The sequence below is a fragment of the Lissotriton helveticus genome, chromosome 11 (genome assembly GCF_964261635.1).
Source record: "Lissotriton helveticus chromosome 11, aLisHel1.1, whole genome shotgun sequence".
In the NCBI taxonomy this organism is placed as follows: domain Eukaryota; kingdom Metazoa; phylum Chordata; class Amphibia; order Caudata; family Salamandridae; genus Lissotriton; species Lissotriton helveticus.
The window spans coordinates 38470472-38491287 of record NC_136072.1 but is presented as its reverse complement, the minus strand read 5'-3'; the positions used below and the strand labels follow the sequence as shown (position 1 = coordinate 38491287).

The 20816-nt window shown below is 43.5% G+C and overlaps 26 non-coding genes across 26 annotated transcripts; all 26 read left to right on the top strand.

Moving 5' to 3' along the window:
* Window positions 1–341: 341 nt before the first annotated feature.
* On the top strand, window positions 342–413 carry TRNAG-UCC (transfer RNA glycine (anticodon UCC)). The gene has a single exon. It is a non-coding gene; the product is annotated as a tRNA-Gly (tRNA).
* A 628-nt stretch (window positions 414–1041) lies between these two features.
* On the top strand, window positions 1042–1113 carry TRNAM-CAU (transfer RNA methionine (anticodon CAU)). The gene has a single exon. It is a non-coding gene; the product is annotated as a tRNA-Met (tRNA).
* Window positions 1114–1664: 551 nt separating this feature from the next.
* TRNAG-CCC (transfer RNA glycine (anticodon CCC)) lies at window positions 1665–1736 on the top strand. Its single transcript has one exon. It is a non-coding gene; the product is annotated as a tRNA-Gly (tRNA).
* Window positions 1737–2603: 867 nt separating this feature from the next.
* TRNAM-CAU (transfer RNA methionine (anticodon CAU)) lies at window positions 2604–2675 on the top strand. Its single transcript has one exon. It is a non-coding gene; the product is annotated as a tRNA-Met (tRNA).
* A 548-nt stretch (window positions 2676–3223) lies between these two features.
* TRNAG-UCC (transfer RNA glycine (anticodon UCC)) lies at window positions 3224–3295 on the top strand. Its single transcript has one exon. It is a non-coding gene; the product is annotated as a tRNA-Gly (tRNA).
* A 628-nt stretch (window positions 3296–3923) lies between these two features.
* On the top strand, window positions 3924–3995 carry TRNAM-CAU (transfer RNA methionine (anticodon CAU)). The gene has a single exon. It is a non-coding gene; the product is annotated as a tRNA-Met (tRNA).
* A 549-nt stretch (window positions 3996–4544) lies between these two features.
* TRNAG-CCC (transfer RNA glycine (anticodon CCC)) lies at window positions 4545–4616 on the top strand. Its single transcript has one exon. It is a non-coding gene; the product is annotated as a tRNA-Gly (tRNA).
* Window positions 4617–5483: 867 nt separating this feature from the next.
* TRNAM-CAU (transfer RNA methionine (anticodon CAU)) lies at window positions 5484–5555 on the top strand. Its single transcript has one exon. It is a non-coding gene; the product is annotated as a tRNA-Met (tRNA).
* Window positions 5556–6103: 548 nt separating this feature from the next.
* Window positions 6104–6175, top strand: TRNAG-UCC (transfer RNA glycine (anticodon UCC)). The gene has a single exon. It is a non-coding gene; the product is annotated as a tRNA-Gly (tRNA).
* Window positions 6176–6803: 628 nt separating this feature from the next.
* Window positions 6804–6875, top strand: TRNAM-CAU (transfer RNA methionine (anticodon CAU)). The gene has a single exon. It is a non-coding gene; the product is annotated as a tRNA-Met (tRNA).
* Window positions 6876–7426: 551 nt separating this feature from the next.
* On the top strand, window positions 7427–7498 carry TRNAG-CCC (transfer RNA glycine (anticodon CCC)). Its single transcript has one exon. It is a non-coding gene; the product is annotated as a tRNA-Gly (tRNA).
* Window positions 7499–8985: 1487 nt separating this feature from the next.
* On the top strand, window positions 8986–9057 carry TRNAG-UCC (transfer RNA glycine (anticodon UCC)). The gene has a single exon. It is a non-coding gene; the product is annotated as a tRNA-Gly (tRNA).
* Window positions 9058–9685: 628 nt separating this feature from the next.
* Window positions 9686–9757, top strand: TRNAM-CAU (transfer RNA methionine (anticodon CAU)). Its single transcript has one exon. It is a non-coding gene; the product is annotated as a tRNA-Met (tRNA).
* A 551-nt stretch (window positions 9758–10308) lies between these two features.
* Window positions 10309–10380, top strand: TRNAG-CCC (transfer RNA glycine (anticodon CCC)). Its single transcript has one exon. It is a non-coding gene; the product is annotated as a tRNA-Gly (tRNA).
* Window positions 10381–11867: 1487 nt separating this feature from the next.
* Window positions 11868–11939, top strand: TRNAG-UCC (transfer RNA glycine (anticodon UCC)). The gene has a single exon. It is a non-coding gene; the product is annotated as a tRNA-Gly (tRNA).
* A 628-nt stretch (window positions 11940–12567) lies between these two features.
* TRNAM-CAU (transfer RNA methionine (anticodon CAU)) lies at window positions 12568–12639 on the top strand. Its single transcript has one exon. It is a non-coding gene; the product is annotated as a tRNA-Met (tRNA).
* Window positions 12640–13190: 551 nt separating this feature from the next.
* Window positions 13191–13262, top strand: TRNAG-CCC (transfer RNA glycine (anticodon CCC)). Its single transcript has one exon. It is a non-coding gene; the product is annotated as a tRNA-Gly (tRNA).
* Window positions 13263–14749: 1487 nt separating this feature from the next.
* TRNAG-UCC (transfer RNA glycine (anticodon UCC)) lies at window positions 14750–14821 on the top strand. Its single transcript has one exon. It is a non-coding gene; the product is annotated as a tRNA-Gly (tRNA).
* Window positions 14822–15449: 628 nt separating this feature from the next.
* Window positions 15450–15521, top strand: TRNAM-CAU (transfer RNA methionine (anticodon CAU)). The gene has a single exon. It is a non-coding gene; the product is annotated as a tRNA-Met (tRNA).
* Window positions 15522–16072: 551 nt separating this feature from the next.
* On the top strand, window positions 16073–16144 carry TRNAG-CCC (transfer RNA glycine (anticodon CCC)). The gene has a single exon. It is a non-coding gene; the product is annotated as a tRNA-Gly (tRNA).
* An 877-nt stretch (window positions 16145–17021) lies between these two features.
* Window positions 17022–17093, top strand: TRNAM-CAU (transfer RNA methionine (anticodon CAU)). Its single transcript has one exon. It is a non-coding gene; the product is annotated as a tRNA-Met (tRNA).
* Window positions 17094–17641: 548 nt separating this feature from the next.
* TRNAG-UCC (transfer RNA glycine (anticodon UCC)) lies at window positions 17642–17713 on the top strand. Its single transcript has one exon. It is a non-coding gene; the product is annotated as a tRNA-Gly (tRNA).
* Window positions 17714–18341: 628 nt separating this feature from the next.
* On the top strand, window positions 18342–18413 carry TRNAM-CAU (transfer RNA methionine (anticodon CAU)). The gene has a single exon. It is a non-coding gene; the product is annotated as a tRNA-Met (tRNA).
* A 549-nt stretch (window positions 18414–18962) lies between these two features.
* Window positions 18963–19034, top strand: TRNAG-CCC (transfer RNA glycine (anticodon CCC)). The gene has a single exon. It is a non-coding gene; the product is annotated as a tRNA-Gly (tRNA).
* An 877-nt stretch (window positions 19035–19911) lies between these two features.
* On the top strand, window positions 19912–19983 carry TRNAM-CAU (transfer RNA methionine (anticodon CAU)). The gene has a single exon. It is a non-coding gene; the product is annotated as a tRNA-Met (tRNA).
* A 548-nt stretch (window positions 19984–20531) lies between these two features.
* TRNAG-UCC (transfer RNA glycine (anticodon UCC)) lies at window positions 20532–20603 on the top strand. Its single transcript has one exon. It is a non-coding gene; the product is annotated as a tRNA-Gly (tRNA).
* Window positions 20604–20816: the final 213 nt, after the last annotated feature.

The window sequence follows — 20816 nt, the reverse complement described above, 5'->3', positions numbered from 1 at the left end:
CAAACACTTTTCTGGGCATGCTTTGAATATCATTCTTCCCTTTTTGTTCTGCTCTTATCTATCTCCTGGGCATTTCCTGGAATGTTCTCTCTTTCTTTCCCCTGCTTTGCTTCCCATGCTGCCTCTATATGTTCATATCCATTATTTGTACTGCTGCTTACCATTCTTCTCTTCTTCACAGCTTTGTCCTTGGTTTCAATCCCAGTTCCTTACAATCTGCTAAAACCTTTCTACTGCTTCTCATGTTGGTATCTAAACCAAATGCACCATTGAAGCTGGTGCAAGATAGACATTGAACTCAGGGTCGTAATGTTGAGAACCGAGATTGCACAGATCAGAGGGCGTTGGTGGTATAGTGGTGAGCATAGCTGCCTTCCAAGCAGTTGACCCGGGTTCGATTCCCGGCCAACGCAGTACCAATTCTTATATATTCTGCAATCAGGATATATTTTAATGCAACATGTCACAAAATGGAAATATCATGAACAGATTAATCAGCCATTATATAAAAAATAAACAAATATGTAGGCAAGCATCTCGATCGCCCCTTCTGCTATACTCATTGTCCTACTATATGATAAGTTTCATAAAGCAGAGTCACCACTCACATGAGCTGGTAATAAATATGTTACAGTGGGAAGACAATGAACGGGCTGAGGCCCGACCACACATTATAACTAAAGCATCTCTATGTTAAAAAGCATTCCTAGGTAATGTCTAGCCTCTGAAAAAAATATGTAAAATCCATCGATAAATCTGGCAAAAGTCCCCAATATTTTGGGCATACTTGTGCTCTCACCTGAATGTAGCGCCACCTTGTAGGCGCCGAAGGTAACTGTGGCTCACAAAATGTTTTATCAGAAGGCAAGTTGAGAGGAATCCAAGAGGCAGATGTCCTTGGAAAGAGCCTCTGACTGCAGCAGGAAGGATGGATGCTTCAAATTTGCACAGTTTCCTGCCCATCGTCCTCTCACGTCCCGAACGCCCATGTCACTCCCCTGAATGCTCCTCATCTGCATAAAGAGAACACTCTGAAAAAGGAGCAGAGTGGCGCAGCGGAAGCGTGCTGGGCCCATAACCCAGAGGTCGATGGATCGAAACCATCCTCTGCTAATTTTGCTTGATTTTTCTTCCAAGGACCAAGCTGTCATTTCCACGCTGCCGGAAAGGAAAAGCGCAAGCTTGTGCCAGCTAAGTGATATAAGACTTCTCAACTATCTGTGTCTGCTGAAATACAAGAGAGGGAGTGTCAAAGGATCCACCCTGTACTTTGAAAGTAAAGACACACAATAATAAGCATAAATGACTGGTGGGACCTTCAAACACTTTTCTGTGCAGGCTTTGAATTTCATTCTTCCCTTTTTGTTCTGCTCTTATCTATCTCCTGGGCATTTCATGGAATGTTCTCTCTTTCTCTTCCCTGCTTTGCTTCCCTTGCTGCCTCTATATGTTTTATATATATATTAATTGTACTGCTGCTTTCCATTCTTCTCTTCTGCACAGCTTTGTCCTTGGTTTTAATCCCCAGTTCCTTACCCTCTGCAAATAACGTTCTACTGCTTTTCATGTTGGTATCTAAACCAAATGCACCATTGAAGCTGGTGCAAGATAGTCATTGATCTCTGAGTCATAATATTTAGAACCGAGAGCGCAAATGTCAGAGGGCGTTGGTGGTATAGTGGTGAGCATAGCTGCTTCCCAAGCAGTTGACCCGGGTTCGATTCCCGGCCAACGCAATGCAAATACTTATATATTCTGCAAGCAGGATATACTTTAATTCAACATTTCACAAAATGGAAATATCATGAACAGATTAATCAGCCATATATAAAGAAATAAACAAATACGTAGGCAAACCTCTCGATCGCCCCTTCTGCTACATTCATTGTCCTGATATATGATAAGTTTCATAAAGCAGAGTCACCACTCACATGTGCTGGTAATAAATATGTTACAGTGGGCAGACATTATAACTCTAGCATCTCTATGTTAGAAAGCATTTCTAGGCAATATCTAGCCTCTGAAAAAAATATACAAGATCCACCGATAAATCTGTCAAAAGTCCTTAACATTTTGTGCATACTTGTGCTCTCACCTGCATGTAGCGCCACCTTGTAGCTGTCGAAGGTAACTGCGGCTCACAAAATGTTTTATCAGAAGGCAAGTTGAGAGGAATCCAAGAGGCAGATGTCCATGGAAAGAGCGTCTCACTGCAGCAGGAAGGTTGGATGATTCAAATTTGCATAGTTTCCTGTCCAACGTCCACAACGCTCCCAAACGCTCAAAAGCCTCACACCGGGCAAGCCCTCACCGGGTAGATCTCTGGCACCCAGGTAAAGCCAAATCCTGAGCATGCTAGCGCTAGTATCACAGAGAGAGATATAGAGGGTTCAAGAGCTGCTGTCTTGATAAAGGTTTGAAACGGCTAGTGCCTGAGAGTGTCTGACTTTCAGTTATGACTGATTGTGAGAGGGGAAGATGAAGTTTTTCTATACCCAGCATGCCTTGCGATATACTTAGGCAAATGAGGTGAGAGCCCGACCAATCCCATGCTACTCTGCTGAATGCTCCTCATCTGCATAAAGAGAACACTTTCCCAAAGCAGCAGAGTGGCGCAGCGGAAGCGTGCTGGGCCCATAACCCAGAGGTCGATGGATCGAAACCATCCTCTGCTAGTTTTGCTTGATTTTTCTTCCAAGGACCAAGCTGTCATTTTAAGGCTGCCAGCAAGGAAAAGCGCAAGCTTGTGCCAGCTATGGTAGAAACGACTTCTGAACTATCTGTGTCTGCTGAAATACAAGAGAGGGATCGTCAAAGGGATCCACCCTGTACCTTGAAAGTAAAGACACACAATAATAAGCATAAATGACTGGTGGGACCTTCAAACACTTTTCTGGGCATGCTTTGAATATCATTCTTCCCTTTTTGTTCTGCTCTTATCTATCTCCTGGGCATTTCCTGGAATGTTCTCTCTTTCTTTCCCCTGCTTTGCTTCCCATGCTGCCTCTATATGTTCATATCCATTATTTGTACTGCTGCTTACCATTCTTCTCTTCTTCACAGCTTTGTCCTTGGTTTCAATCCCAGTTCCTTACAATCTGCTAAAACCTTTCTACTGCTTCTCATGTTGGTATCTAAACCAAATGCACCATTGAAGCTGGTGCAAGATAGACATTGAACTCAGGGTCGTAATGTTGAGAACCGAGATTGCACAGATCAGAGGGCGTTGGTGGTATAGTGGTGAGCATAGCTGCCTTCCAAGCAGTTGACCCGGGTTCGATTCCCGGCCAACGCAGTACCAATTCTTATATATTCTGCAATCAGGATATATTTTAATGCAACATGTCACAAAATGGAAATATCATGAACAGATTAATCAGCCATTATATAAAAAATAAACAAATATGTAGGCAAGCATCTCGATCGCCCCTTCTGCTATACTCATTGTCCTACTATATGATAAGTTTCATAAAGCAGAGTCACCACTCACATGAGCTGGTAATAAATATGTTACAGTGGGAAGACAATGAACGGGCTGAGGCCCGACCACACATTATAACTAAAGCATCTCTATGTTAAAAAGCATTCCTAGGTAATGTCTAGCCTCTGAAAAAAATATGTAAAATCCATCGATAAATCTGGCAAAAGTCCCCAATATTTTGGGCATACTTGTGCTCTCACCTGAATGTAGCGCCACCTTGTAGGCGCCGAAGGTAACTGCGGCTCACAAAATGTTTTATCAGAAGGCAAGTTGAGAGGAATCCAAGAGGCAGATGTCCTTGGAAAGAGCCTCTGACTGCAGCAGGAAGGATGAATGCTTCAAATTTGCACAGTTTCCTGCCCATCGTCCTCTCACGTCCCGAACGCCCACGTCACTCCCCTGAATGCTCCTCATCTGCATAAAGAGAACACTCTGAAAAAGGAGCAGAGTGGCGCAGCGGAAGCGTGCTGGGCCCATAACCCAGAGGTCGATGGATCGAAACCATCCTCTGCTAATTTTGCTTGATTTTTCTTCCAAGGACCAAGCTGTCATTTCCACGCTGCCGGAAAGGAAAAGCGCAAGCTTGTGCCAGCTAAGTGATATAAGACTTCTCAACTATCTGTGTCTGCTGAAATACAAGAGAGGGAGTGTCAAAGGATCCACCCTGTACTTTGAAAGTAAAGACACACAATAATAAGCATACATGACTGGTGGGACCTTCAAACACTTTTCTGTGCAGGCTTTGAATTTCATTCTTCCCTTTTTGTTCTGCTCTTATCTATCTCCTGGGCATTTCATGGAATGTTCTCTCTTTCTCTTCCCTGCTTTGCTTCCCTTGCTGCCTCTATATGTTATATATATATTAATTGTACTGCTGCTTTCCATTCTTCTCTTCTGCACAGCTTTGTCCTTGGTTTTAATCCCCAGTTCCTTACCCTCTGCAAATAACGTTCTACTGCTTTTCATGTTGGTATCTAAACCAAATGCACCATTGAAGCAGGTGCAAGATAGTCATTGATCTCTGAGTCATAATATTTAGAACCGAGAGCGCAAATGTCAGAGGGCGTTGGTGGTATAGTGGTGAGCATAGCTGCTTCCCAAGCAGTTGACCCGGGTTCGATTCCCGGCCAACGCAATGCAAATACTTATATATTCTGCAAGCAGGATATATTTTAATGCAACATGTCACAAAATGGAAATATCATGAACAGATTAATCAGCCATTATATAAAAAATAAACAAATATGTAGGCAAGCATCTCGATCGCCCCTTCTGCTACATTCATTGACCTAATATATGATAAGTTTCATAAAGCAGAGTCACCACTCACATGTGCTGGTAATAAATATGTTACAGTGGGCAGACATTATAACTCTAGCATCTCTATGTTAGAAAGCATTTCTAGGCAATATCTAGCCTCTGAAAAAAATATACAAGATCCACCGATAAATCTGTCAAAAGTCCTTAACATTTTGTGCATACTTGTGCTCTCACCTGCATGTAGCGCCACCTTGTAGCTGTCGAAGGTAACTGCGGCTCACAAAATGTTTTATCAGAAGGCAAGTTGAGAAGAATCCAAGAGGCAGATGTCCATGGAAAGAGCGTCTCACTGCAGCAGGAAGGTTGGATGATTCAAATTTGCATAGTTTCCTGTCCAACGTCCACAACGCTCCCAAACGCTCAAAAGCCTCACACCGGGCAAGCCCTCACCGGGTAGATCTCTGGCACCCAGGTAAAGCCAAATCCTGAGCATGCTAGCGCTAGTATCACAGAGAGAGATATAGAGGGTTCAAGAGCTGCTGTCTTGATAAAGGTTTGAAACGGCTAGTGCCTGAGAGTGTCTGACTTTCAGTTATGACTGATTGTGAGAGGGGAAGATGAAGTTTTTCTATACCCAGCATGCCTTGCGATATACTTAGGCAAATGAGGTGAGAGCCCGACCAATCCCATGCTACTCTGCTGAATGCTCCTCATCTGCATAAAGAGAACACTTTCCCAAAGCAGCAGAGTGGCGCAGCGGAAGCGTGCTGGGCCCATAACCCAGAGGTCGATGGATCGAAACCATCCTCTGCTAGTTTTGCTTGATTTTTCTTCCAAGGACCAAGCTGTCATTTTAAGGCTGCCAGCAAGGAAAAGCGCAAGCTTGTGCCAGCTATGGTAGAAACGACTTCTGAACTATCTGTGTCTGCTGAAATACAAGAGAGGGATCGTCAAAGGGATCCACCCTGTACCTTGAAAGTAAAGACACACAATAATAAGCATAAATGACTGGTGGGACCTTCAAACACTTTTCTGGGCATGCTTTGAATATCATTCTTCCCTTTTTGTTCTGCTCTTATCTATCTCCTGGGCATTTCCTGGAATGTTCTCTCTTTCTTTCCCCTGCTTTGCTTCCCATGCTGCCTCTATATGTTCATATCCATTATTTGTACTGCTGCTTACCATTCTTCTCTTCTTCACAGCTTTGTCCTTGGTTTCAATCCCAGTTCCTTACAATCTGCTAAAACCTTTCTACTGCTTCTCATGTTGGTATCTAAACCAAATGCACCATTGAAGCTGGTGCAAGATAGACATTGAACTCAGGGTCGTAATGTTGAGAACCGAGCTTGCACAGATCAGAGGGCGTTGGTGGTATAGTGGTGAGCATAGCTGCCTTCCAAGCAGTTGACCCGGGTTCGATTCCCGGCCAACGCAGTACCAATTCTTATATATTCTACAATCAGGATATATTTTAATGCAACATGTCACAAAATGGAAATATCATGAACAGATTAATCAGCCCTTATATAAAAAATAAACAAATATGTAGGCAAGCATCTCGATCGCCCCTTCAGCTATACTCATTGTCCTACTATATGATAAGTTTCATAAAGCAGAGTCACCACTCACATGAGCTGGTAATAAATATGTTACAGTGGGAAGACAATGAACGGGCTGAGGCCCGACCACACATTATAACTAAAGCATCTCTATGTTAAAAAGCATTCCTAGGTAATGTCTAGCCTCTGAAAAAAATATGTAAAATCCATCGATAAATCTGGCAAAAGTCCCCAATATTTTGGGCATACTTGTGCTCTCACCTGAATGTAGCGCCACCTTGTAGGCGCCGAAGGTAACTGCGGCTCACAAAATGTTTTATCAGAAGGCAAGTTGAGAGGAATCCAAGAGGCAGATGTCCTTGGAAAGAGCCTCTGACTGCAGCAGGAAGGATGGATGCTTCAAATTTGCACAGTTTCCTGCCCATCGTCCTCTCACGTCCCGAACGCCCACGTCACTCCCCTGAATGCTCCTCATCTGCATAAAGAGAACACTCTGAAAAAGGAGCAGAGTGGCGCAGCGGAAGCGTGCTGGGCCCATAACCCAGAGGTCGATGGATCGAAACCATCCTCTGCTAATTTTGCTTGATTTTTCTTCCAAGGACCAAGCTGTCATTTCCACGCTGCCGGAAAGGAAAAGCGCAAGCTTGTGCCAGCTAAGTGATATAAGACTTCTCAACTATCTGTGTCTGCTGAAATACAAGAGAGGGAGTGTCAAAGGATCCACCCTGTACTTTGAAAGTAAAGACACACAATAATAAGCATACATGACTGGTGGGACCTTCAAACACTTTTCTGTGCAGGCTTTGAATTTCATTCTTCCCTTTTTGTTCTGCTCTTATCTATCTCCTGGGCATTTCATGGAATGTTCTCTCTTTCTCTTCCCTGCTTTGCTTCCCTTGCTGCCTCTATATGTTTTATATATATATTAATTGTACTGCTGCTTTCCATTCTTCTCTTCTGCACAGCTTTGTCCTTGGTTTTAATCCCCAGTTCCTTACCCTCTGCAAATAACGTTCTACTGCTTTTCATGTTGGTATCTAAACCAAATGCACCATTGAAGCTGGTGCAAGATAGTCATTGATCTCTGAGTCATAATATTTAGAACCGAGAGCGCAAATGTCAGAGGGCGTTGGTGGTATAGTGGTGAGCATAGCTGCTTCCCAAGCAGTTGACCCGGGTTCGATTCCCGGCCAACGCAATGCAAATACTTATATATTCTGCAAGCAGGATATACTTTAATTCAACATTTCACAAAATGGAAATATCATGAACAGATTAATCAGCCATATATAAAGAAATAAACAAATACGTAGGCAAACCTCTCGATCGCCCCTTCTGCTACATTCATTGTCCTAATATATGATAAGTTTCATAAAGCAGAGTCACCACTCACATGTGCTGGTAATAAATATGTTACAGTGGGCAGACATTATAACTCTAGCATCTCTATGTTAGAAAGCATTTCTAGGCAATATCTAGCCTCTGAAAAAAATATACAAGATCCACCGATAAATCTGTCAAAAGTCCTTAACATTTTGTGCATACTTGTGCTCTCACCTGCATGTAGCGCCACCTTGTAGCTGTCGAAGGTAACTGCGGCTCACAAAATGTTTTATCAGAAGGCAAGTTGAGAGGAATCCAAGAGGCAGATGTCCATGGAAAGAGCGTCTCACTGCAGCAGGAAGGTTGGATGATTCAAATTTGCATAGTTTCCTGTCCAACGTCCACAACGCTCCCAAACGCTCAAAAGCCTCACACCGGGCAAGCCCTCACCGGGTAGATCTCTGGCACCCAGGTAAAGCCAAATCCTGAGCATGCTAGCGCTAGTATCACAGAGAGAGATATAGAGGGTTCAAGAGCTGCTGTCTTGATAAAGGTTTGAAACGGCTAGTGCCTGAGAGTGTCTGACTTTCAGTTATGACTGATTGTGAGAGGGGAAGATGAAGTTTTTCTATACCCAGCATGCCTTGCGATATACTTAGGCAAATGAGGTGAGAGCCCGACCAATCCCATGCTACTCTGCTGAATGCTCCTCATCTGCATAAAGAGAACACTTTCCCAAAGCAGCAAAGTGGCGCAGCGGAAGCGTGCTGGGCCCATAACCCAGAGGTCGATGGATCGAAACCATCCTCTGCTAGTTTTGCTTGATTTTTCTTCCAAGGACCAAGCTGTCATTTTAAGGCTGCCAGCAAGTAAAAGCGCAAGCTTGTGCCAGCTATGGTAGAAACGACTTCTGAACTATCTGTGTCTGCTGAAATACAAGAGAGGGATCGTCAAAGGGATCCACCCTGTACCTTGAAAGTAAAGACACACAATAATAAGCATAAATGACTGGTGGGACCTTCAAACACTTTTCTGGGCATGCTTTGAATATCATTCTTCCCTTTTTGTTCTGCTCTTATCTATCTCCTGGGCATTTCCTGGAATGTTCTCTCTTTCTTTCCCCTGCTTTGCTTCCCATGCTGCCTCTATATGTTCATATCCATTATTTGTACTGCTGCTTACCATTCTTCTCTTCTTCACAGCTTTGTCCTTGGTTTCAATCCCAGTTCCTTACAATCTGCTAAAACCTTTCTACTGCTTCTCATGTTGGTATCTAAACCAAATGCACCATTGAAGCTGGTGCAAGATAGACATTGAACTCAGGGTCGTAATGTTGAGAACCGAGCTTGCACAGATCAGAGGGCGTTGGTGGTATAGTGGTGAGCATAGCTGCCTTCCAAGCAGTTGACCCGGGTTCGATTCCCGGCCAACGCAGTACCAATTCTTATATATTCTACAATCAGGATATATTTTAATGCAACATGTCACAAAATGGAAATATCATGAACAGATTAATCAGCCCTTATATAAAAAATAAACAAATATGTAGGCAAGCATCTCGATCGCCCCTTCAGCTATACTCATTGTCCTACTATATGATAAGTTTCATAAAGCAGAGTCACCACTCACATGAGCTGGTAATAAATATGTTACAGTGGGAAGACAATGAACGGGCTGAGGCCCGACCACACATTATAACTAAAGCATCTCTATGTTAAAAAGCATTCCTAGGTAATGTCTAGCCTCTGAAAAAAATATGTAAAATCCATCCATAAATCTGGCAAAAGTCCCCAATATTTTGGGCATACTTGTGCTCTCACCTGAATGTAGCGCCACCTTGTAGGCGCCGAAGGTAACTGCGGCTCACAAAATGTTTTATCAGAAGACAAGTTGAGAGGAATCCAAGAGGCAGATGTCCTTGGAAAGAGCCTCTGACTGCAGCAGGAAGGATGGATGCTTCAAATTTGCACAGTTTCCTGCCCATCGTCCTCTCACGTCCCGAACGCCCACGTCACTCCCCTGAATGCTCCTCATCTGCATAAAGAGAACACTCTGAAAAAGGAGCAGAGTGGCGCAGCGGAAGCGTGCTGGGCCCATAACCCAGAGGTCGATGGATCGAAACCATCCTCTGCTAATTTTGCTTGATTTTTCTTCCAAGGACCAAGCTGTCATTTCCACGCTGCCGGAAAGGAAAAGCGCAAGCTTGTGCCAGCTAAGTGATATAAGACTTCTCAACTATCTGTGTCTGCTGAAATACAAGAGAGGGAGTGTCAAAGGATCCACCCTGTACTTTGAAAGTAAAGACACACAATAATAAGCATACATGACTGGTGGGACCTTCAAACACTTTTCTGTGCAGGCTTTGAATTTCATTCTTCCCTTTTTGTTCTGCTCTTATCTATCTCCTGGGCATTTCATGGAATGTTCTCTCTTTCTCTTCCCTGCTTTGCTTCCCTTGCTGCCTCTATATGTTTTATATATATATTAATTGTACTGCTGCTTTCCATTCTTCTCTTCTGCACAGCTTTGTCCTTGGTTTTAATCCCCAGTTCCTTACCCTCTGCAAATAACGTTCTACTGCTTTTCATGTTGGTATCTAAACCAAATGCACCATTGAAGCTGGTGCAAGATAGTCATTGATCTCTGAGTCATAATATTTAGAACCGAGAGCGCAAATGTCAGAGGGCGTTGGTGGTATAGTGGTGAGCATAGCTGCTTCCCAAGCAGTTGACCCGGGTTCGATTCCCGGCCAACGCAATGCAAATACTTATATATTCTGCAAGCAGGATATACTTTAATTCAACATTTCACAAAATGGAAATATCATGAACAGATTAATCAGCCATATATAAAGAAATAAACAAATACGTAGGCAAACCTCTCGATCGCCCCTTCTGCTACATTCATTGTCCTGATATATGATAAGTTTCATAAAGCAGAGTCACCACTCACATGTGCTGGTAATAAATATGTTACAGTGGGCAGACATTATAACTCTAGCATCTCTATGTTAGAAAGCATTTCTAGGCAATATCTAGCCTCTGAAAAAAATATACAAGATCCACCGATAAATCTGTCAAAAGTCCTTAACATTTTGTGCATACTTGTGCTCTCACCTGCATGTAGCGCCACCTTGTAGCTGTCGAAGGTAACTGCGGCTCACAAAATGTTTTATCAGAAGGCAAGTTGAGAGGAATCCAAGAGGCAGATGTCCATGGAAAGAGCCTCTCACTGCAGCAGGAAGGTTGGATGCTTGAAATTTGCATAGTTTCCTGTCCAACGTCCACAACGCTCCCAAACGCTCAAAAGCCTCACACCGGGCAAGCCCTCACCGGGTAGATCTCTGGCACCCAGGTAAAGCCAAATCCTGAGCATGCTAGCGCTAGTATCACAGAGAGAGATATAGAGGGTTCAAGAGCTGCTGTCTTGATAAAGGTTTGAAACGGCTAGTGCCTGAGAGTGTCTGACTTTCAGTTATGACTGATTGTGAGAGGGGAAGATGAAGTTTTTCTATACCCAGCATGCCTTGCGATATACTTAGGCAAATGAGGTGAGAGCCCGACCAATCCCATGCTACTCTGCTGAATGCTCCTCATCTGCATAAAGAGAACACTTTCCCAAAGCAGCAAAGTGGCGCAGCGGAAGCGTGCTGGGCCCATAACCCAGAGGTCGATGGATCGAAACCATCCTCTGCTAGTTTTGCTTGATTTTTCTTCCAAGGACCAAGCTGTCATTTTAAGGCTGCCAGCAAGTAAAAGCGCAAGCTTGTGCCAGCTATGGTAGAAACGACTTCTGAACTATCTGTGTCTGCTGAAATACAAGAGAGGGATCGTCAAAGGGATCCACCCTGTACCTTGAAAGTAAAGACACACAATAATAAGCATAAATGACTGGTGGGACCTTCAAACACTTTTCTGGGCATGCTTTGAATATCATTCTTCCCTTTTTGTTCTGCTCTTATCTATCTCCTGGGCATTTCCTGGAATGTTCTCTCTTTCTTTCCCCTGCTTTGCTTCCCATGCTGCCTCTATATGTTCATATCCATTATTTGTACTGCTGCTTACCATTCTTCTCTTCTTCACAGCTTTGTCCTTGGTTTCAATCCCAGTTCCTTACAATCTGCTAAAACCTTTCTACTGCTTCTCATGTTGGTATCTAAACCAAATGCACCATTGAAGCTGGTGCAAGATAGACATTGAACTCAGGGTCGTAATGTTGAGAACCGAGCTTGCACAGATCAGAGGGCGTTGGTGGTATAGTGGTGAGCATAGCTGCCTTCCAAGCAGTTGACCCGGGTTCGATTCCCGGCCAACGCAGTACCAATTCTTATATATTCTACAATCAGGATATATTTTAATGCAACATGTCACAAAATGGAAATATCATGAACAGATTAATCAGCCCTTATATAAAAAATAAACAAATATGTAGGCAAGCATCTCGATCGCCCCTTCAGCTATACTCATTGTCCTACTATATGATAAGTTTCATAAAGCAGAGTCACCACTCACATGAGCTGGTAATAAATATGTTACAGTGGGAAGACAATGAACGGGCTGAGGCCCGACCACACATTATAACTAAAGCATCTCTATGTTAAAAAGCATTCCTAGGTAATGTCTAGCCTCTGAAAAAAATATGTAAAATCCATCCATAAATCTGGCAAAAGTCCCCAATATTTTGGGCATACTTGTGCTCTCACCTGAATGTAGCGCCACCTTGTAGGCGCCGAAGTTAACTGCGGCTCACAAAATGTTTTATCAGAAGGCAAGTTGAGAGGAATCCAAGAGGCAGATGTCCTTGGAAAGAGCCTCTGACTGCAGCAGGAAGGATGGATGCTTCAAATTTGCACAGTTTCCTGCCCATCGTCCTCTCACGTCCCGAACGCCCACGTCACTCCCCTGAATGCTCCTCATCTGCATAAAGAGAACACTCTGAAAAAGGAGCAGAGTGGCGCAGCGGAAGCGTGCTGGGCCCATAACCCAGAGGTCGATGGATCGAAACCATCCTCTGCTAATTTTGCTTGATTTTTCTTCCAAGGACCAAGCTGTCATTTCCACGCTGCCGGAAAGGAAAAGCGCAAGCTTGTGCCAGCTAAGTGATATAAGACTTCTCAACTATCTGTGTCTGCTGAAATACAAGAGAGGGAGTGTCAAAGGATCCACCCTGTACTTTGAAAGTAAAGACACACAATAATAAGCATACATGACTGGTGGGACCTTCAAACACTTTTCTGTGCAGGCTTTGAATTTCATTCTTCCCTTTTTGTTCTGCTCTTATCTATCTCCTGGGCATTTCATGGAATGTTCTCTCTTTCTCTTCCCTGCTTTGCTTCCCTTGCTGCCTCTATATGTTTTATATATATATTAATTGTACTGCTGCTTTCCATTCTTCTCTTCTGCACAGCTTTGTCCTTGGTTTTAATCCCCAGTTCCTTACCCTCTGCAAATAACGTTCTACTGCTTTTCATGTTGGTATCTAAACCAAATGCACCATTGAAGCTGGTGCAAGATAGTCATTGATCTCTGAGTCATAATATTTAGAACCGAGAGCGCAAATGTCAGAGGGCGTTGGTGGTATAGTGGTGAGCATAGCTGCTTCCCAAGCAGTTGACCCGGGTTCGATTCCCGGCCAACGCAATGCAAATACTTATATATTCTGCAAGCAGGATATACTTTAATTCAACATTTCACAAAATGGAAATATCATGAACAGATTAATCAGCCATATATAAAGAAATAAACAAATACGTAGGCAAACCTCTCGATCGCCCCTTCTGCTACATTCATTGTCCTGATATATGATAAGTTTCATAAAGCAGAGTCACCACTCACATGTGCTGGTAATAAATATGTTACAGTGGGCAGACATTATAACTCTAGCATCTCTATGTTAGAAAGCATTTCTAGGCAATATCTAGCCTCTGAAAAAAATATACAAGATCCACCGATAAATCTGTCAAAAGTCCTTAACATTTTGTGCATACTTGTGCTCTCACCTGCATGTAGCGCCACCTTGTAGCTGTCGAAGGTAACTGCGGCTCACAAAATGTTTTATCAGAAGGCAAGTTGAGAGGAATCCAAGAGGCAGATGTCCATGGAAAGAGCCTCTCACTGCAGCAGGAAGGTTGGATGCTTGAAATTTGCATAGTTTCCTGTCCAACGTCCACAACGCTCCCAAACGCTCAAAAGCCTCACACCGGGCAAGCCCTCACCGGGTAGATCTCTGGCACCCAGGTAAAGCCAAATCCTGAGCATGCTAGCGCTAGTATCACAGAGAGAGATATAGAGGGTTCAAGAGCTGCTGTCTTGATAAAGGTTTGAAACGGCTAGTGCCTGAGAGTGTCTGACTTTCAGTTATGACTGATTGTGAGAGGGGAAGATGAAGTTTTTCTATACCCAGCATGCCTTGCGATATACTTAGGCAAATGAGGTGAGAGCCCGACCAATCCCATGCTACTCTGCTGAATGCTCCTCATCTGCATAAAGAGAACACTTTCCCAAAGCAGCAAAGTGGCGCAGCGGAAGCGTGCTGGGCCCATAACCCAGAGGTCGATGGATCGAAACCATCCTCTGCTAGTTTTGCTTGATTTTTCTTCCAAGGACCAAGCTGTCATTTTAAGGCTGCCAGCAAGTAAAAGCGCAAGCTTGTGCCAGCTATGGTAGAAACGACTTCTGAACTATCTGTGTCTGCTGAAATACAAGAGAGGGATCGTCAAAGGGATCCACCCTGTACCTTGAAAGTAAAGACACACAATAATAAGCATAAATGACTGGTGGGACCTTCAAACACTTTTCTGGGCATGCTTTGAATATCATTCTTCCCTTTTTGTTCTGCTCTTATCTATCTCCTGGGCATTTCCTGGAATGTTCTCTCTTTCTTTCCCCTGCTTTGCTTCCCATGCTGCCTCTATATGTTCATATCCATTATTTGTACTGCTGCTTACCATTCTTCTCTTCTTCACAGCTTTGTCCTTGGTTTCAATCCCAGTTCCTTACAATCTGCTAAAACCTTTCTACTGCTTCTCATGTTGGTATCTAAACCAAATGCACCATTGAAGCTGGTGCAAGATAGACATTGAACTCAGGGTCGTAATGTTGAGAACCGAGCTTGCACAGATCAGAGGGCGTTGGTGGTATAGTGGTGAGCATAGCTGCCTTCCAAGCAGTTGACCCGGGTTCGATTCCCGGCCAACGCAGTACCAATTCTTATATATTCTACAATCAGGATATATTTTAATGCAACATGTCACAAAATGGAAATATCATGAACAGATTAATCAGCCCTTATATAAAAAATAAACAAATATGTAGGCAAGCATCTCGATCGCCCCTTCAGCTATACTCATTGTCCTACTATATGATAAGTTTCATAAAGCAGAGTCACCACTCACATGAGCTGGTAATAAATATGTTACAGTGGGAAGACAATGAACGGGCTGAGGCCCGACCACACATTATAACTAAAGCATCTCTATGTTAAAAAGCATTCCTAGGTAATGTCTAGCCTCTGAAAAAAATATGTAAAATCCATCCATAAATCTGGCAAAAGTCCCCAATATTTTGGGCATACTTGTGCTCTCACCTGAATGTAGCGCCACCTTGTAGGCGCCGAAGGTAACTGCGGCTCACAAAATGTTTTATCAGAAGGCAAGTTGAGAGGAATCCAAGAGGCAGATGTCCTTGGAAAGAGCCTCTGACTGCAGCAGGAAGGATGGATGCTTCAAATTTGCACAGTTTCCTGCCCATCGTCCTCTCACGTCCCGAACGCCCACGTCACTCCCCTGAATGCTCCTCATCTGCATAAAGAGAACACTCTGAAAAAGGAGCAGAGTGGCGCAGCGGAAGCGTGCTGGGCCCATAACCCAGAGGTCGATGGATCGAAACCATCCTCTGCTAATTTTGCTTGATTTTTCTTCCAAGGACCAAGCTGTCATTTCCACGCTGCCGGAAAGGAAAAGCGCAAGCTTGTGCCAGCTAAGTGATATAAGACTTCTCAACTATCTGTGTCTGCTGAAATACAAGAGAGGGAGTGTCAAAGGATCCACCCTGTACTTTGAAAGTAAAGACACACAATAATAAGCATACATGACTGGTGGGACCTTCAAACACTTTTCTGTGCAGGCTTTGAATTTCATTCTTCCCTTTTTGTTCTGCTCTTATCTATCTCCTGGGCATTTCATGGAATGTTCTCTCTTTCTCTTCCCTGCTTTGCTTCCCTTGCTGCCTCTATATGTTTTATATATATATTAATTGTACTGCTGCTTTCCATTCTTCTCTTCTGCACAGCTTTGTCCTTGGTTTTAATCCCCAGTTCCTTACCCTCTGCAAATAACGTTCTACTGCTTTTCATGTTGGTATCTAAACCAAATGCACCATTGAAGCTGGTGCAAGATAGTCATTGATCTCTGAGTCATAATATTTAGAACCGAGAGCGCAAATGTCAGAGGGCGTTGGTGGTATAGTGGTGAGCATAGCTGCTTCCCAAGCAGTTGACCCGGGTTCGATTCCCGGCCAACGCAATGCAAATACTTATATATTCTGCAAGCAGGATATACTTTAATTCAACATTTCACAAAATGGAAATATCATGAACAGATTAATCAGCCATATATAAAGAAATAAACAAATACGTAGGCAAACCTCTCGATCGCCCCTTCTGCTACATTCATTGTCCTGATATATGATAAGTTTCATAAAGCAGAGTCACCACTCACATGTGCTGGTAATAAATATGTTACAGTGGGCAGACATTATAACTCTAGCATCTCTATGTTAGAAAGCATTTCTAGGCAATATCTAGCCTCTGAAAAAAATATACAAGATCCACCGATAAATCTGTCAAAAGTCCTTAACATTTTGTGCATACTTGTGCTCTCACCTGCATGTAGCGCCACCTTGTAGCTGTCGAAGGTAACTGCGGCTCACAAAATGTTTTATCAGAAGGCAAGTTGAGAGGAATCCAAGAGGCAGATGTCCATGGAAAGAGTGTCTCACTGCAGCAGGAAGGTTGGATGATTCAAATTTGCATAGTTTCCTGTCCAACGTCCACTCACGTCCCGAACGCTCCCAAACGCTCAAAAGCCTCACACCGGGCAAGCCCTCACCGGGTAGATCTCTGGCACCCAGGTAAAGCCAAATCCTGAGCATGCTAGCGCTAGTATCACAGAGAGAGATATAGAGGGTTCAAGAGCTGCTGTCTTGATAAAGGTTTGAAACGGCTAGTGCCTGAGAGTGTCTGACTTTCAGTTATGACTGATTGTGAGAGGGGAAGATGAAGTTTTTCTATACCCAGCATGCCTTGCGATATACTTAGGCAAATGAGGTGAGAGCCCGACCAATCCCATGCTACTCTGCTGAATGCTCCTCATCTGCATAAAGAGAACACTTTCCCAAAGCAGCAGAGTGGCGCAGCGGAAGCGTGCTGGGCCCATAACCCAGAGGTCGATGGATCGAAACCATCCTCTGCTAGTTTTGCTTGATTTTTCTTCCAAGGACCAAGCTGTCATTTTAAGGCTGCCAGCAAGGAAAAGCGCAAGCTTGTGCCAGCTATGGTAGAAACGACTTCTGAACTATCTGTGTCTGCTGAAATACAAGAGAGGGATCGTCAAAGGGATCCACCCTGTACCTTGAAAGTAAAGACACACAATAATAAGCATAAATGACTGGTGGGACCTTCAAACACTTTTCTGGGCATGCTTTGAATATCATTCTTCCCTTTTTGTTCTGCTCTTATCTATCTCCTGGGCATTTCCTGGAATGTTCTCTCTTTCTTTCCCCTGCTTTGCTTCCCATGCTGCCTCTATATGTTCATATCCATTATTTGTACTGCTGCTTACCATTCTTCTCTTCTTCACAGCTTTGTCCTTGGTTTCAATCCCAGTTCCTTACAATCTGCTAAAACCTTTCTACTGCTTCTCATGTTGGTATCTAAACCAAATGCACCATTGAAGCTGGTGCAAGATAGACATTGAACTCAGGGTCGTAATGTTGAGAACCGAGATTGCACAGATCAGAGGGCGTTGGTGGTATAGTGGTGAGCATAGCTGCCTTCCAAGCAGTTGACCCGGGTTCGATTCCCGGCCAACGCAGTACCAATTCTTATATATTCTGCAATCAGGATATATTTTAATGCAACATGTCACAAAATGGAAATATCATGAACAGATTAATCAGCCATTATATAAAAAATAAACAAATATGTAGGCAAGCATCTCGATCGCCCCTTCTGCTATACTCATTGTCCTACTATATGATAAGTTTCATAAAGCAGAGTCACCACTCACATGAGCTGGTAATAAATATGTTACAGTGGGAAGACAATGAACGGGCTGAGGCCCGACCACACATTATAACTAAAGCATCTCTATGTTAAAAAGCATTCCTAGGTAATGTCTAGCCTCTGAAAAAAATATGTAAAATCCATCGATAAATCTGGCAAAAGTCCCCAATATTTTGGGCATACTTGTGCTCTCACCTGAATGTAGCGCCACCTTGTAGGCGCCGAAGGTAACTGCGGCTCACAAAATGTTTTATCAGAAGGCAAGTTGAGAGGAATCCAAGAGGCAGATGTCCTTGGAAAGAGCCTCTGACTGCAGCAGGAAGGATGAATGCTTCAAATTTGCACAGTTTCCTGCCCATCGTCCTCTCACGTCCCGAACGCCCACGTCACTCCCCTGAATGCTCCTCATCTGCATAAAGAGAACACTCTGAAAAAGGAGCAGAGTGGCGCAGCGGAAGCGTGCTGGGCCCATAACCCAGAGGTCGATGGATCGAAACCATCCTCTGCTAATTTTGCTTGATTTTTCTTCCAAGGACCAAGCTGTCATTTCCACGCTGCCGGAAAGGAAAAGCGCAAGCTTGTGCCAGCTAAGTGATATAAGACTTCTCAACTATCTGTGTCTGCTGAAATACAAGAGAGGGAGTGTCAAAGGATCCACCCTGTACTTTGAAAGTAAAGACACACAATAATAAGCATACATGACTGGTGGGACCTTCAAACACTTTTCTGTGCAGGCTTTGAATTTCATTCTTCCCTTTTTGTTCTGCTCTTATCTATCTCCTGGGCATTTCATGGAATGTTCTCTCTTTCTCTTCCCTGCTTTGCTTCCCTTGCTGCCTCTATATGTTATATATATATTAATTGTACTGCTGCTTTCCATTCTTCTCTTCTGCACAGCTTTGTCCTTGGTTTTAATCCCCAGTTCCTTACCCTCTGCAAATAACGTTCTACTGCTTTTCATGTTGGTATCTAAACCAAATGCACCATTGAAGCAGGTGCAAGATAGTCATTGATCTCTGAGTCATAATATTTAGAACCGAGAGCGCAAATGTCAGAGGGCGTTGGTGGTATAGTGGTGAGCATAGCTGCTTCCCAAGCAGTTGACCCGGGTTCGATTCCCGGCCAACGCAATGCAAATACTTATATATTCTGCAAGCAGGATATATTTTAATGCAACATGTCACAAAATGGAAATATCATGAACAGATTAATCAGCCATTATATAAAAAATAAACAAATATGTAGGCAAGCATCTCGATCGCCCCTTCTGCTACATTCATTGACCTAATATATGATAAGTTTCATAAAGCAGAGTCACCACTCACATGTGCTGGTAATAAATATGTTACAGTGGGCAGACATTATAACTCTAGCATCTCTATGTTAGAAAGCATTTCTAGGCAATATCTAGCCTCTGAAAAAAATATACAAGATCCACCGATAAATCTGTCAAAAGTCCTTAACATTTTGTGCATACTTGTGCTCTCACCTGCATGTAGCGCCACCTTGTAGCTGTCGAAGGTAACTGCGGCTCACAAAATGTTTTATCAGAAGGCAAGTTGAGAGGAATCCAAGAGGCAGATGTCCATGGAAAGAGCGTCTCACTGCAGCAGGAAGGTTGGATGATTCAAATTTGCATAGTTTCCTGTCCAACGTCCACTCACGTCCCGAACGCTCCCAAACGCTCAAAAGCCTCACACCGGGCAAGCCCTCACCGGGTAGATCTCTGGCACCCAGGTAAAGCCAAATCCTGAGCATGCTAGCGCTAGTATCACAGAGAGAGATATAGAGGGTTCAAGAGCTGCTGTCTTGATAAAGGTTTGAAACGGCTAGTGCCTGAGAGTGTCTGACTTTCAGTTATGACTGATTGTGAGAGGGGAAGATGAAGTTTTTCTATACCCAGCATGCCTTGCGATATACTTAGGCAAATGAGGTGAGAGCCCGACCAATCCCATGCTACTCTGCTGAATGCTCCTCATCTGCATAAAGAGAACACTTTCCCAAAGCAGCAGAGTGGCGCAGCGGAAGCGTGCTGGGCCCATAACCCAGAGGTCGATGGATCGAAACCATCCTCTGCTAGTTTTGCTTGATTTTTCTTCCAAGGACCAAGCTGTCATTTTAAGGCTGCCAGCAAGGAAAAGCGCAAGCTTGTGCCAGCTATGGTAGAAACGACTTCTGAACTATCTGTGTCTGCTGAAATACAAGAGAGGGATCGTCAAAGGGATCCACCCTGTACCTTGAAAGTAAAGACACACAATAATAAGCATAAATGACTGGTGGGACCTTCAAACACTTTTCTGGGCATGCTTTGAATATCATTCTTCCCTTTTTGTTCTGCTCTTATCTATCTCCTGGGCATTTCCTGGAATGTTCTCTCTTTCTTTCCCCTGCTTTGCTTCCCATGCTGCCTCTATATGTTCATATCCATTATTTGTACTGCTGCTTACCATTCTTCTCTTCTTCACAGCTTTGTCCTTGGTTTCAATCCCAGTTCCTTACAATCTGCTAAAACCTTTCTACTGCTTCTCATGTTGGTATCTAAACCAAATGCACCATTGAAGCTGGTGCAAGATAGACATTGAACTCAGGGTCGTAATGTTGAGAACCGAGCTTGCACAGATCAGAGGGCGTTGGTGGTATAGTGGTGAGCATAGCTGCCTTCCAAGCAGTTGACCCGGGTTCGATTCCCGGCCAACGCAGTACCAATTCTTATATATTCTGCAATCAGGATATATTTTAATGCAACATGTCACAAAATGGAAATATCATGAACAGATTAATCAGCCATTATATAAAAAATAAACAAATATGTAGGCAAGCATCTCGATCGCCCCTTCTGCTATACTCATTGTCCTACTATATGATAAGTTTCATAAAGCAGAGTCACCACTCACATGAGCTGGTAATAAATA